The sequence below is a fragment of the Ranitomeya imitator genome, chromosome 3 (genome assembly GCF_032444005.1).
Source record: "Ranitomeya imitator isolate aRanImi1 chromosome 3, aRanImi1.pri, whole genome shotgun sequence".
In the NCBI taxonomy this organism is placed as follows: Eukaryota; Metazoa; Chordata; class Amphibia; order Anura; family Dendrobatidae; genus Ranitomeya; species Ranitomeya imitator.
Genome location: NC_091284.1, coordinates 704,495,079 through 704,507,315, shown reverse-complemented (window position 1 = coordinate 704,507,315; position 12,237 = coordinate 704,495,079). Strand labels below are relative to the sequence as shown.

The window sequence follows — 12,237 nt, the reverse complement described above, 5'->3', positions numbered from 1 at the left end:
TTCCCTCCACATTGTTTCAGTTCCTGTGAAGCACATAAAGGGTTAATAACCTTCTTGAATGTGGTTTTGAGAACCTTGAGGGGTGCAGTTTTTAGAATGGTGTCACACTTTATTTTCTATCATATAGACCCCTCAAAATGACTTCAAATGTGATGTGGTCCCTAAAAAAAATGGTGTTGTAAAAATGAGAAATTGCTGGTCAACTTTTAACCCTTATAACTCCCTAACAAAAAAAAATTTTGTTTCCAAAATTGTGCTGATGTAAAGTAGACATGTGGGAAATGTTATTTATTAACTATTTTTCATGACATATCTCTCTGATTTAAGGGCATAAAAATACAAAGTTTGAAAATTGCAAAATTTTAAAAATTTTCGCCATATTTCCGTTTTTTTTCATAAATAATCGCAAGTAATATCGAAGAAATGTTACCACTAACATGAAGTACAATATGTCACGAAAAAACAATCTCAGAATCAGCGGGATCCGTTGAAGCGTTCCAGAGTTATAACCTCATAAAGTGACAGTGGTCAGAATTGCAAAAATTGGCCCGGTCACTAAGGGGTTAAAAATGTGAATCCCACCCCATGTATGTCGCTGTCAGGGGCAGCACTGGCACTGCTCACGAGATACGACCCCGGCCGCGTCACTGCCTGCACTGCCAGAGCTCGCCAGCAGAGGGCCTCTCCTTCAGGTAACGTGGTGCCGATCCTTCCGGTCACGTCACTGTGGGCGGGACTAGTTGCAGACGTTCGGACTGAGTGTGCTATGGACGCTGCGAGGTGACCGGGTGAGTGTCCGGCGGTGGTCGGAGTGTTCCTGCGGGGCAGGTAGGCAGCGGGAGAGAGTGGCTCCCGGTTGCACTGGTGATTGTATGGAGGAGGCGCCTATTACCGGTGTCCTTGTCTCGTGCGCTTGGTGGCATCTGTCCTGTTTCCGACCTCAGATATTGTGCCGAGAGCTGTGTAATAAAGCTTCATCATCGGGTCAGCTGTTGTGGAACTACAACCCCCAGCATGTCCGGAGTTTTCTCATTTGCTGCTGTAATGTCACTGAGCAGCCGCTGGATCATGTGGCTACTTGTCCTGAGGGGCAATCCCACTGCCAGGATTGTGTGCCCCTCTATTCGCCCACATGGTTTTTGTAGCTTTGTTTTTTTTTTTTTTCAAGCACTTTTATTTTTATTGCTAAAAATCCATTCCTGAATGTGCTGCAGGGATCAGAGGCACAAAGATCAGTAGGAGAGAGTCGGCCAAATCCTCCGGCGGGATAACGTGCCCGCTGGGCGAGGTGGGTGCCCGCTGGGCGAGGTGGGTGCCCGCTGGGCGAGGTAGGTGCCCGTCGCGGTGCTGACGTTACTTTCAGATTTTTGTTCCCATCACTGAATTAATCTACAGAAATAACAGCCCGGAGGGGAGCAGAACCGGGCGTAGGGGTAACGGGGTCGTCCTGCCTCAAAGATGTTCACTCCAAAGTCCCAAACCGATGTACTCATCCTCCCCAGGTCCAGCGCTGCCTCTGCTGCTGCTCTGGTCTTAGTTGATTGACTGCAGTGGTAAGATCACATTGACACCTGTGCAGCCAATCCCTCTTGCTAGGAAGGGCCACTAAGCTCTGATTGGTTGCAGTGGTGACATCACATTGACAATCAACAAAAACCAGAGGCGCAAAGAGGCAATGCTGCATCTGCAGAGGGGGAAGGGAAGGGGGGGGGGGGTTTGGAAAAGCTGCGACACAGAGACCCCAGGGGTCGGTACTGTGCCAGTGCTCTGGGCAAAGTCTCCATTTTTGGTGATAATACCAAGAACTGTGTAATCCGCCACTGGAGTTGGTCAGGTATTCTCCCTTGTGGTCACTGGAACAAGTATCAGACTTGACCAAGGCAAGGCACGTTTGTAAAGTGCGTTCTTTTTAATGGACAATTTCTGACCCGTAGAAACCTGTCAGTATGTCTCACTGGTGGGAGGCCGGTGCCCTGCGCTAGATTCCTGCCCCAGTGGCTTCTTTCAAGAGAGGAGACACATCACATTTATTGGTCTATCGTATGTCGCTGATACAGTTCTCCTGTCCATGAGATGTATCCACAGCGTTAGCCCCGCCATATTCAAGTGAATGAGGGTGAGCTGCAGTACTGAGACAGGCCATGAACATTGGGGGCACTGTGCATAAAGGGACTGCAGTCCTTCACTCACTCTTCCTTTGTTGAGTTCCTGGAGTCAGATCCCCACCAGATACCATCACTATTTTAAAGCACAAAACTCATTTAAACAATTTCTTTAAAAAAATGTCGGGACCCTCCTTATCATGTTCTAAACAGTGGGCGTCAGTCATCCAAATGTTACACGGGGGCAGCCATTTACCTGGATGTAAGAAAAGATACTTGTTTCCACTTTCTGGTTAAAAAAAAAAACCAAACCTTGACTTTATTAACTGCCCTGACAAAAATGACTAATGACTTGCTCACAGCCAAAGCTAACAGACAGTTTTCCATCCTCCTCCTTCTCGATCTGTCCTCTGCCTTTGACACAGTCGACCACTGCCTACTGCTACAGATTCTTTCTTCCCTTGGCATCAGAGTCCTTGCCCTGTCCTGGATTGTCTCATACCTTTCCGACCGCACATTTAGCGTTTCCCACTCCCACACCACCTCCTCACCCCGCCCCCTCTCTGTTGGAGTCCCTCAAGATGCTCTGTCCTAGGGCCCCTACTTTTATCCATCTACCCCCTTGGCCTAGGACAACTCATAAAGTCGCATGGCTTCCAGTACCACCTGTATGCGGACGGTAACTCTCGACTCTGCCCTGTCCTTCAAACCGCACGTCCAAACTCTTGCCACCTCCTGTCTCCTCCAACGCAAAAATATTGGCAGAATCTGTCCCTTCCTCAGCCCTAAATCTACTAAAACTCTTGCGCATGCCCTCATCATCTCCCACTTCGATTACTGCAACACCGTCCTCTGTGGCCTCCCTGCTAACTCTATTGCACCACTCCGGTCTGTCCTCAACTCTGCTGCTCGGCTAATCCACCTCTCTCCTCACTACTCCCCTGCTTCTTCCCTCTGCAAATCCCTCCACTGGCTCCCAATTCCCCAACAAATCCAGTTCAAACTACTAACACTGATCTACAAAGTCATCTACAACTTGTCTCCTCCATATATCTCTGAACTAATCTCCCGATTATATTCCCTCACGTAATCTCCGATCCTCCCAAGACCTTGTACTCTCCTCCACACTTATTCATTCCTCACACAACCGCCTCCAAGATTTCTCCCGAATATCCCCCATCCTCTGGAATTCCACGCCGCAACACGTCCGACTATCCACCACCCTCGGCTCCTTCAGACGGAACTTGAAAACCCATCACTTCAGGAAAAACTACAGCCTGCAATAACCATTCTGCCGCCCCACCAACCATCGGAGCTGCAGCCTCACCAACCACCCGACCTGCAGCCTCACCATCCACCCGAGCTGCCACGTCACCAACCTCCGGAGCTGCCGCACCACCGACCTTCTGTCTCTTCCCCATTATCCCGTAGAATGTAAGTCTGCAAGGACAGGGTCCTCTCCCCTCTGCACCAGTCTGTCATCATAAATTTGTATACTGTAAGCAATATCTATAACTCTGTACGTAACCCCCTCCTCATGTACAACACCATGGAATTCATGGTACTATATAAATAAAAATAATTAGAAAACTTTATTAAACCATTTGGTTTCCAGTTATGACCACAAATGTGGCTACGCGTTTCAGACGCACCCGAGCCTCCACTGTCCACGCTGAACACGACCTGTATGATTTCAGTTGGCTTCCTATGAGAAGTGTCAGTGATACCGGCAGGTTGGAGGGGTTCTCAGAGCTCTGGTTTGGCAGCCACTGACTACAGACGTGGCCACTGCAACAGCGTCTTGCCAATCATTTTGCTTAGCTGTAATGGAGAGTAATTTCTATCTAGCCCTAAACGGCGCTGAAACGTGATACAAATTCTCTGCGTGAAACTACGCCTCATAGTCACATTAGTAAAAAATGAAATGAAAACATTATGGTCACTGAAATGAGAAGGAGCAAAAACGGCTGGTCATGTAGAGGTTAATAGGAAACCTCACTGTTTGCAGTACGAATTACAGCTACATGACGTGGATACGAGGCCGCGTCTTCTAAGATGTAATCATTTGTGTGACCATCGCTGGTAGGAAACTGACAACCGCATTGAATGGCAGCAAGCAGAGATCTTGAAAGCTGAAGAATTCATAAAAAAGAATATACTCTCCCACAGCAGACCCAGGGCTGCCACTCTCATGCTGCCCCCCGATCTTTGCAATGGTGATATCATGCCTACCTTGGCATCACCGTTTTATCGATTGGCGGCAGCGGTCACTTGTGCTGTAATAGTGACGTCACCGCAGATGCCTGTTGGAGATCTGGACAGCGACATAGACGCAGCATTGGGCCCGTGTTAGGGGAGTACATCCCACCTTTTTTTTTATGTCTACAAGCCTTTTGACTAAAATCATTTTCTTGTAAAAGTCTTTTACCTTTTGGCTATGGAGTAAATCCCATTTCCTTGCTGACATCAGTACTTGGCCACCACTTTCAGCCCAGGTCCTGGATTATCGTGCAGGTCATTATATGTGTATTTGCACAACCGATAACAGCTCTGTATTTGCACCACAGATAACAGCACACCAAAGAGGAGCCATTTATTACTTTAGTTTACTGTTACCAAATTTGCTTTAAGTTTTTCTAGGTATAAACGCATGAAGTCGCCATAAAGAAACAAAGCGAGTAGTCGCAGTCACAACAGGAGTAGTAGCGTGCTCTGAAGTACTGGGTGTTTGTGCAGAGATATTGCAATATTGTGTAGTAAAGGGCCACACAAGGTCGTCTACTTGTTCGCAGTCTTTCCATGGAGATGATTTTCTGGCCTTTATGAATGGTTTTTATAGCCCTAACTATGAGCTGAGCTACAGTCAAATTTCTAGATTTCTTGGAGAATTGTGACTTTCTAATGTAATATGAGGGCGATCTAGTTCTAGTCCAACTTCAGATGTTGTGTCGGAAAGGAGAGTCGGACATGTTTGATTTCGACATACCTGATCTTTTATAATGATGGGGGGATATGCCACTTTAGGTGTCTGGCATCGGTTTAGTCTGTGTTCACACGGTCAGTGGTTATTTCTATTTTTATATCAGTTTTAGATTCAAATAAATAGAAATAAAATACACAAACAAGATCCATTTATTTGAATGGGAACGGAAGTGTCGTGAGTTGTTTGCTATATGTTTTTTAGCTGGAACCAAAAATGTAATCTGCACAACATTTTTCTGTCCAAACCCCACCCCAAAAAAACGGACAGTAACTGGATCAGGTTTTATTTAACATTGAAGGCTATGGGAAACGGATCATAACGTACGGTCGTCTGTCATTGCGTCTGTTTTCTAGCACTGCACATGCTTAGCATATTAAAGGTGTTCAGAGACGCCTCTAGTAAGACCTGGATCAGTGACAAGTGAAACCGAAGACGTCTGGAAAACGGAAGCCCACGTCTGTTGTGCTTAGCACTAGATCCATTTCAAGTGGACATGTGAACACAGCCTACTACCCTGCTCCCCACTGAGAACCTGTGGATTTGTCTAATCGAAGTGTGGGGAGAGGGTTTGGGAGGATTAGCTAGTTTGGATGGCTCCTTAGTGACAGCTGTTCCTTACCTAATCTCTGCTGTCTGGGAGGAAGACATTCAGTTACTTCTTGCAGGTCACAGATAAAGTGAATGTTTGGTGATCCGGCAGGAGATCTACTGTCAGGAGGAGATAATGAGTCTGTGGATGGGGCAGGTCCTCATACAGGGAAAATGGAATGCCAAAGTGGCTTTTGGTGATCTCTATACTGATCGTTCCTCCTGTTCTCCAACTTCTGATGTTGGATGGAGCAAGCATGGGGCACGTTGGGTTTCAGCACCTCTGACACGTCGTCTTCCTGATCGGAGCTGCAGGAGGTCTTCTCCTCTACCCATAGACATACACATCCTTGGGTGATCGGAGGAAATCTTGGGCTGTCCTATATGTATGACTGGCCATACACTGCTGCTGTTTATTTTGGGTTTTTCACATTGAAGGCCTGTGGGACCCTCGCTCAGCCGGCCTCTTGGAATGAATGGAAGTTACAGATATCACGGATTGTCTGACCTATTCATAAAACACTTTGTAATGTGGAAATCCGGCACATCAATGTGCAAACTTAATACATAACTTGGGAATGTATCACGAGTCAGGTTACACAGCCAGCATGTGCCAGAGCTTGTGTGATAATGGTGAATTAGCAATTGCTGAAGCAAGCCTCTTCTAAGGAGCTTCATTGTTTAACTTATTTCTTTAAGGCCATGTTCACACAGTGCGTTTTTAACTGCGGAACCGCCGCGATTTTGCCGCTGCGGGTCCGCAGCTGTTTTCCATGCAGGGTACAGTACAATGTACCCTATGGAAAACAGGAACCACTGTGCACATGATGCGGAAATTAACTAAAAAAGCCGCACTGAATAGCTGCGGTAAAAAAGAAGTACCATGTCACTTCTGTTTGCGGAACTGCAGCGGTTCTGCACCCATTGACCTCCATTGTGAGGGTCAAACCCGCAGTAAAACCCGCAGACGAAAAAAATATCTGCGGGTTTTCTGCGGTTTGTGGTGCAGAACCGCTGCAGCAGGAAGTGCGTGGGCGGAGTGTGGCTGCCCCCCGTGCCCCAATCCCATCCCCCCATGCTCCGACGCCACCCCCCGTGCCCTCATCTCCCCCCCTTATACTTACCGGTGTCCGTCCGGCCGTCTTCTCCCTGGGCGCTGCCATTTTCCAAAATGGTGGGCGCATGCGCAGTGCGCCCGCTGAATCTGCCGGCCGGCAGATTCGTTCCAGGCACATTTTGATCACTGTGATAACCTCACAGTGATCAAAATAAAAAAAAAAGGTAATTGACCCCCCCTCCCCCCCTTTATCACCCCCATAGGTAGTAACAATAATAAAATAAATAATTTTTTTTTTTCCCCCACTACAGTTAGAACTAGGGTTAGGGGTAGGGTTAGGGGTAGGGTATTTTCAGCCATTTTAACCCTAAAAAAACTTCCTAGAAAACACACAGACTCTGCAGAGAAAACCGCACTAAAAACCGCATAAAAAAACGCACGTGCGTTTTCTGCCAAGAGCTGCGGTTTTTAGTGCAGAAAAAACAGCAGGGAAATCAGGAACGTGTGAACATGGCCTAAGATGTCAGCGATGCATGTGACTGAAGGTGTGGCATCCTTCATCCCTGCACCTTAGGCCGGCGTCACACACAGCGTAAAACAATACGGTCCGTATATTACGGCCGTAATACGCTGAAAAGTCCCGAAAAAAGTGGTCCGTAGCTCCTCCGTAGGCAGGGTGTGTCAGCGTTTTTTGCGCATGGCATCCTCCGTATGTAATCCGTATGGCATCCGTACTGCGTGGTTTTCTCGCAGGCTAGCAAAACCAACATACCGCTATAGAAGTGATCCATGTGTCCCAAAAAGAAAAGAAAATATATATATACTGTATATATATATATATATATATATATATATATATATATATATATATATATGTATATATATATATATGTCAGTAGACACATATATTAGAGAGAAAAGCCGGTAATTCAGTGCGGTGTACAGTAAAATCACACTGACAGCTTACAGTAGAATAAATGTGTACACATAGAATAGGTATATATATATATATATATGTCAGTGAGACACATATATGTATATATATTAATATTTATTCCAGCGCTAGACAGCTTGAAAGCCGGTAATTCAATTACCGGCTTTTTCCTTCTCCTTCCTAAAACCCGACATGATTTGAGACATGGTTTACATACAGTAAACCATGTCTTCTCTCCATTTTTTTTGCAGATTCCACACTACTAATGTCAGTAGTGTGTATCTGCAAAATTTGGCCGTTCTAGCTCTTAAAATAAAGGGTTAAATGGCGGAAAAAATTACCAGGGAGCTTTCTAGGTAATTTCCCACGATCTATGAACAGCCAGGGAGCCAGGGAGCTTTCTAGGTAATTTCCCACGATCTATGAACAGCCAGCAGAGGGCGCCTCACCGCAAATGAAGCTAAATATAGATCATTGATCTATTTTTAGCCTCATTCCCTGGGGTTTTGCAGCGAGGAGCAGCGTGCATTAGCACAGCTCCTTGCTGCAAAATGTTTTAACCCCTTCAGAAGGATTTACATCGTTGGACGTTACAGATCTGCGGAGGGTAAGTATATTGTTGGTTTATTATGTTTTTTTACTCACAGAACGAGGGTCTTCAGTGACTGGATTGGGCGTTGAATAAAATACTGCAACAACCATTGTTTTTATTTCATTAAAATAATTTTAAAAAATGTGTTTGTGTTTTATTTAACCCTTTACTAGTATTGGATTAATAATGGATAGGTGTCATAATTGACGCCTCTCCATTATTAATTAGGCTTAATGTCACCTTACAATAGCAAGGTGGCATTAACCCTTCATTACCCCATATCCCACTGCTACACGGGAATGGGAAGAGAGTGGCCAAGTGCCAGAATAGGCGCATCTTCCAGATGTGCCTTTTCTGGGGTGGCTGGGGGCAGATATTTTTAGCCAGGGGGGGGCCAATAACCGTGGACCCTCTCCAGGCTATTAATATCTGCCCTCAGTCACTGGCTTTACTACTCTGGCGGAGAAAATTGCGCGGGAGCCCACGCCAATTTTTTCCGCCATTTAACCCTTTATTTTAAGAGCTAGAACGGCCAAATTTTGCAGATACACACTACTGACATTAGTAGTGTGGAATCTGCAAAAAAATGGAGAGAAGACATGGTTTACTGTATGTAAACCATGTCTCAAATCATGTCGGGTTTTAGGAAGGAGAAGGAAAAAGCCGGTAATTGAATTACCGGCTTTCAAGCTGTCTAGCGCTGGAATAAATATTAATATATATACATATATGTGTCTCACTGACATATATATATATATATATACCTATTCTATGTGTACACATTTATTCTACCTATTCTACTGTAAGCTGTTAGTGTGATTTTACTGTTCACCGCACTGAATTACCGGCTTTTCTCTCTAACAGCGCTGCGTATTTCTCGCAAGTCACACTGCTTGTCCGTGTGTAATCCGTATTTTTCACGCTTCCATAGACTTTCATTGGCGTATTTCTTGCGCAGTACGGTGACAAACGCAGCATGCTGCGATTTTGTACGGCCGTAGAAAGCCGTATAATACTGATCAGTAAAATACGGCAAATAGGAGCAGGGGCATAGAGAATAATTGTGCCGTATTTTTTGCGAGTTTTACGGACGTAGTTTCTGCGCTCTTACGTCCGTAAAACTCGCATGTGTGACGGCGGCCTTAGGCTGTGTTCACATTTCCAATTGTCAGTTTTGTTAGAAACAGACAAATGGAATTCATGTGCAAAACTGATACAAATCGAAGAAGGACCCCAGAGAGTTATGGGATCCATTTTGTGTCTGCTTTTTAGGACCGAGTAACAAGGGCATCGTGCAAAATGTGTTATTCCTTTTTAAAAAGAGTCACAAAACTGAACCCAGACGGACCCCGTAACACACTACGGTGTTCCCTTGCCTACTAGACAAAGGGAATGTGAACTCCACCTTAGTAAGGCCAGCTCTCCATTACCCACGTAATTCTGCCCGGCGATTCACTAAGGGGCAGAACTAGGTGAGCTATGGAAGAGGCTGACCTTGCTAAGGGGTGTGTTAAGGGTCGCTGACCTCGCAAAACAAAAAGGAACACCGGTTACCAACAGAGGCAAAAAGTGGTCAAAATTCACATCATTTTATTAATGGAGGAAAATTACAGTAGTACCTGATTTTTGACAATTGCTAATATTTTTATCCTTTTTTTTTTTTTGTCAACTGTAATACAGTAAGGTCCAAAATTATTTGGACAGTGTCTCAGGTTTTGGAATTCTAGCTGTTTACCAAAACTTATTCAAGATATAAGTATATAATAAACATGGGCTTAAAGTGCAGCTTTAATTTGAGGGTATTCATATCCCGAGGGCATAGTCAGACGGCCGTATAACACGAGCGATGATCGCAGACGGCTCTCCTGACCCCACGTGTGACAGTAGTATAGAAATACATGCTTGTACGCTCGGGTCAGTAGAGCCGCTGGCCAGTTTGGGCATTGCGATATGAAATCACTGGGATCTGTTGAAGCATTTCAGAGCTATTACCACATAAAGGGAGACTGGTCAGATGTCAAACATTTGGCCCAGCCACTAAGGGGTTGTGTAAACCTTAGTGCATCTCCGTTTTCAAAATAATGTCCTACAGAGCTGAAATCGTGAAGATTTGATCACTGTCCAAATATATCTGGATCCAACTGTATCTCGTCGTCCATCCCGGCAGCCTCCTGTGTAAAGACGCTATGGCGCAGTTGCTTGGTCTCTGGCGCAGTCGCTTGGTCTCTGGCGCAGTCGCTTGGTCTCTGGCGCAGTCGCTTGGTCTCTGGCGCAGTCGCTTGGTCTCTGGCGCAGTCGCTGGGTCTCTGGCGCAGTCGCTGGGTCTCTGGCGCAGTCGCTGGGTCTCTGGCGCAGTCGCTGGGTCTCTGGCGCAGTCGCTGGGTCTCTGGCGCAGTCGCTGGCGCAGTCGCTTGGTCTCTGGCGCAGTCGCTTGGTCTCTGGCAACGTTTCCAGCCTAGTTAACAATTCATCTGATCCTTTTTCTCATGTCTGATAACTTTTTGTACTTTTTTTTTTTTTTACTACAAGGGTATGTGCACACATCCTGCCTTAGAAATTGCTAAAAAAAACTTTTAAGACTTACCCTGTTTATTTCTATTGTAAACCCACTTTGCTTGGTCATATGTTAAGTCTTTTGCGCGTTTTTTTTCCACTTGTGCGTGTCACTTTTATGAAGCCTCCTCTGATAGAAAATGCTCCAAACTAGGCCCTGTAATTTTAATCAAGACTGGCAAAAATTACGGTATTGAAATATGCTTAGAAAAACACGTTAGAAACCAGAAAACACCTTCAAAAACTCCCCAAAGAATGAGTGATCCCAGAAGTGGTTCTACTAGAAAACATGTCATTTTTTTTTTTAACCACCACAAAATACTGTGCGCTCCTGGCCGTACAGCGATATTTCTGCAGCTGTACATGTGATGTGCAGATGGCAGTAGTGTATCCTGGGAACTGCAGTATAACGTTCTGCACTCTGCATTCGTAGACCTCCTGGATAAGTGTGGGTTTTTAAAATAAAATAATAATAATTTTGAGCTTTTCGGGGTGTGATGTGTGTGGCATTTCTGCGACTACAGTGGTGGTGGTATTGTACTGGTATCATGGCTGCAGGGTATGGCAGGGGCAGCAGACAGCTGTGCCTGCTCTGGACTGGGGGCAAATACTGAAACCAGGATCTCCGTACATGCTGAATTTGCTGAATGATTGTAGAAACTCCATACAGAACTCATAACATTCAATCAGGCTTTAATTTTTATTTCATAAATTTATTTTATTCATGAAAATAAGCAACTTTGTAATATTTAATCAGAGAAACCTGCCTCTTTCTCTTCTCCGCCCTGACTGTTCACTCTCGATTCATGGGTGAATTCTGTCGTCACTGAAGATAGATGTTCTCATTACTGAGATGGCAGTTGGTGCTTCTAAAATTCTATGGAGGGAGGAGCTAGGGGAGACACATTGTTCTCCATAGAACATTATGGGCACCAGCTGTCATCTCTTACCTCTGTATTGGGGAGTTTGTCTTCACTGAAGACAGATTTTACCCATAAACTGAGAATGAATGATCAGTCCTGGAGGAGAAAGGAGCAGATTTCTCTGATATGATATATTACAAAGTCTTATATTTTCATGCGTACTATTGATTTTATTGGTGGAAAAACAAATGTAAAAGTGGCGGTTACTCTTTTGTTGTATTTCCGGCATATCCCATTTCTGGCTCCTGGACCTCAGTAAGATTTCTTTCAGTCCTGTATCGGGATTAGCGGGTGATGTAGTTCCTTATATAGTAGATATGATCTGTGTGGACACGTAACTGGTAATACATGCACACAGTCAACTCTTGCTGATCTAGTAGAGATGGGAGAATGATAGCAAGGATGACGGTCCACCGGCCGGGTCAGTAATCATGACCACTGGACAGGAGCCTTACGAGTCTCCACTTACCTCCCAGTTGTTCCTTTGATTAGCCAGGCTTAGCGA

At 45.2% G+C, this 12,237-nt stretch overlaps 1 protein-coding gene across 2 annotated transcripts in view; it reads left to right on the top strand.

Annotated features, from left to right (window-relative positions):
* The first annotated feature begins 719 nt into the window (after nucleotides 1-719).
* Nucleotides 720-12,237, top strand: part of SLC11A2 (solute carrier family 11 member 2) — a 77,799-nt gene continuing 66,281 nt past the window's right edge. Inside the window, exon 1 of one of the 2 annotated variants that reach the window (XM_069758613.1) lies at nucleotides 720-788. The gene's annotated coding sequence lies outside the window, so the exon portion shown is untranslated. Of the gene's footprint in view, nucleotides 829-12,237 lie in introns of both variants that reach the window. The other variant, XM_069758614.1, reaches the window with a different exon arrangement.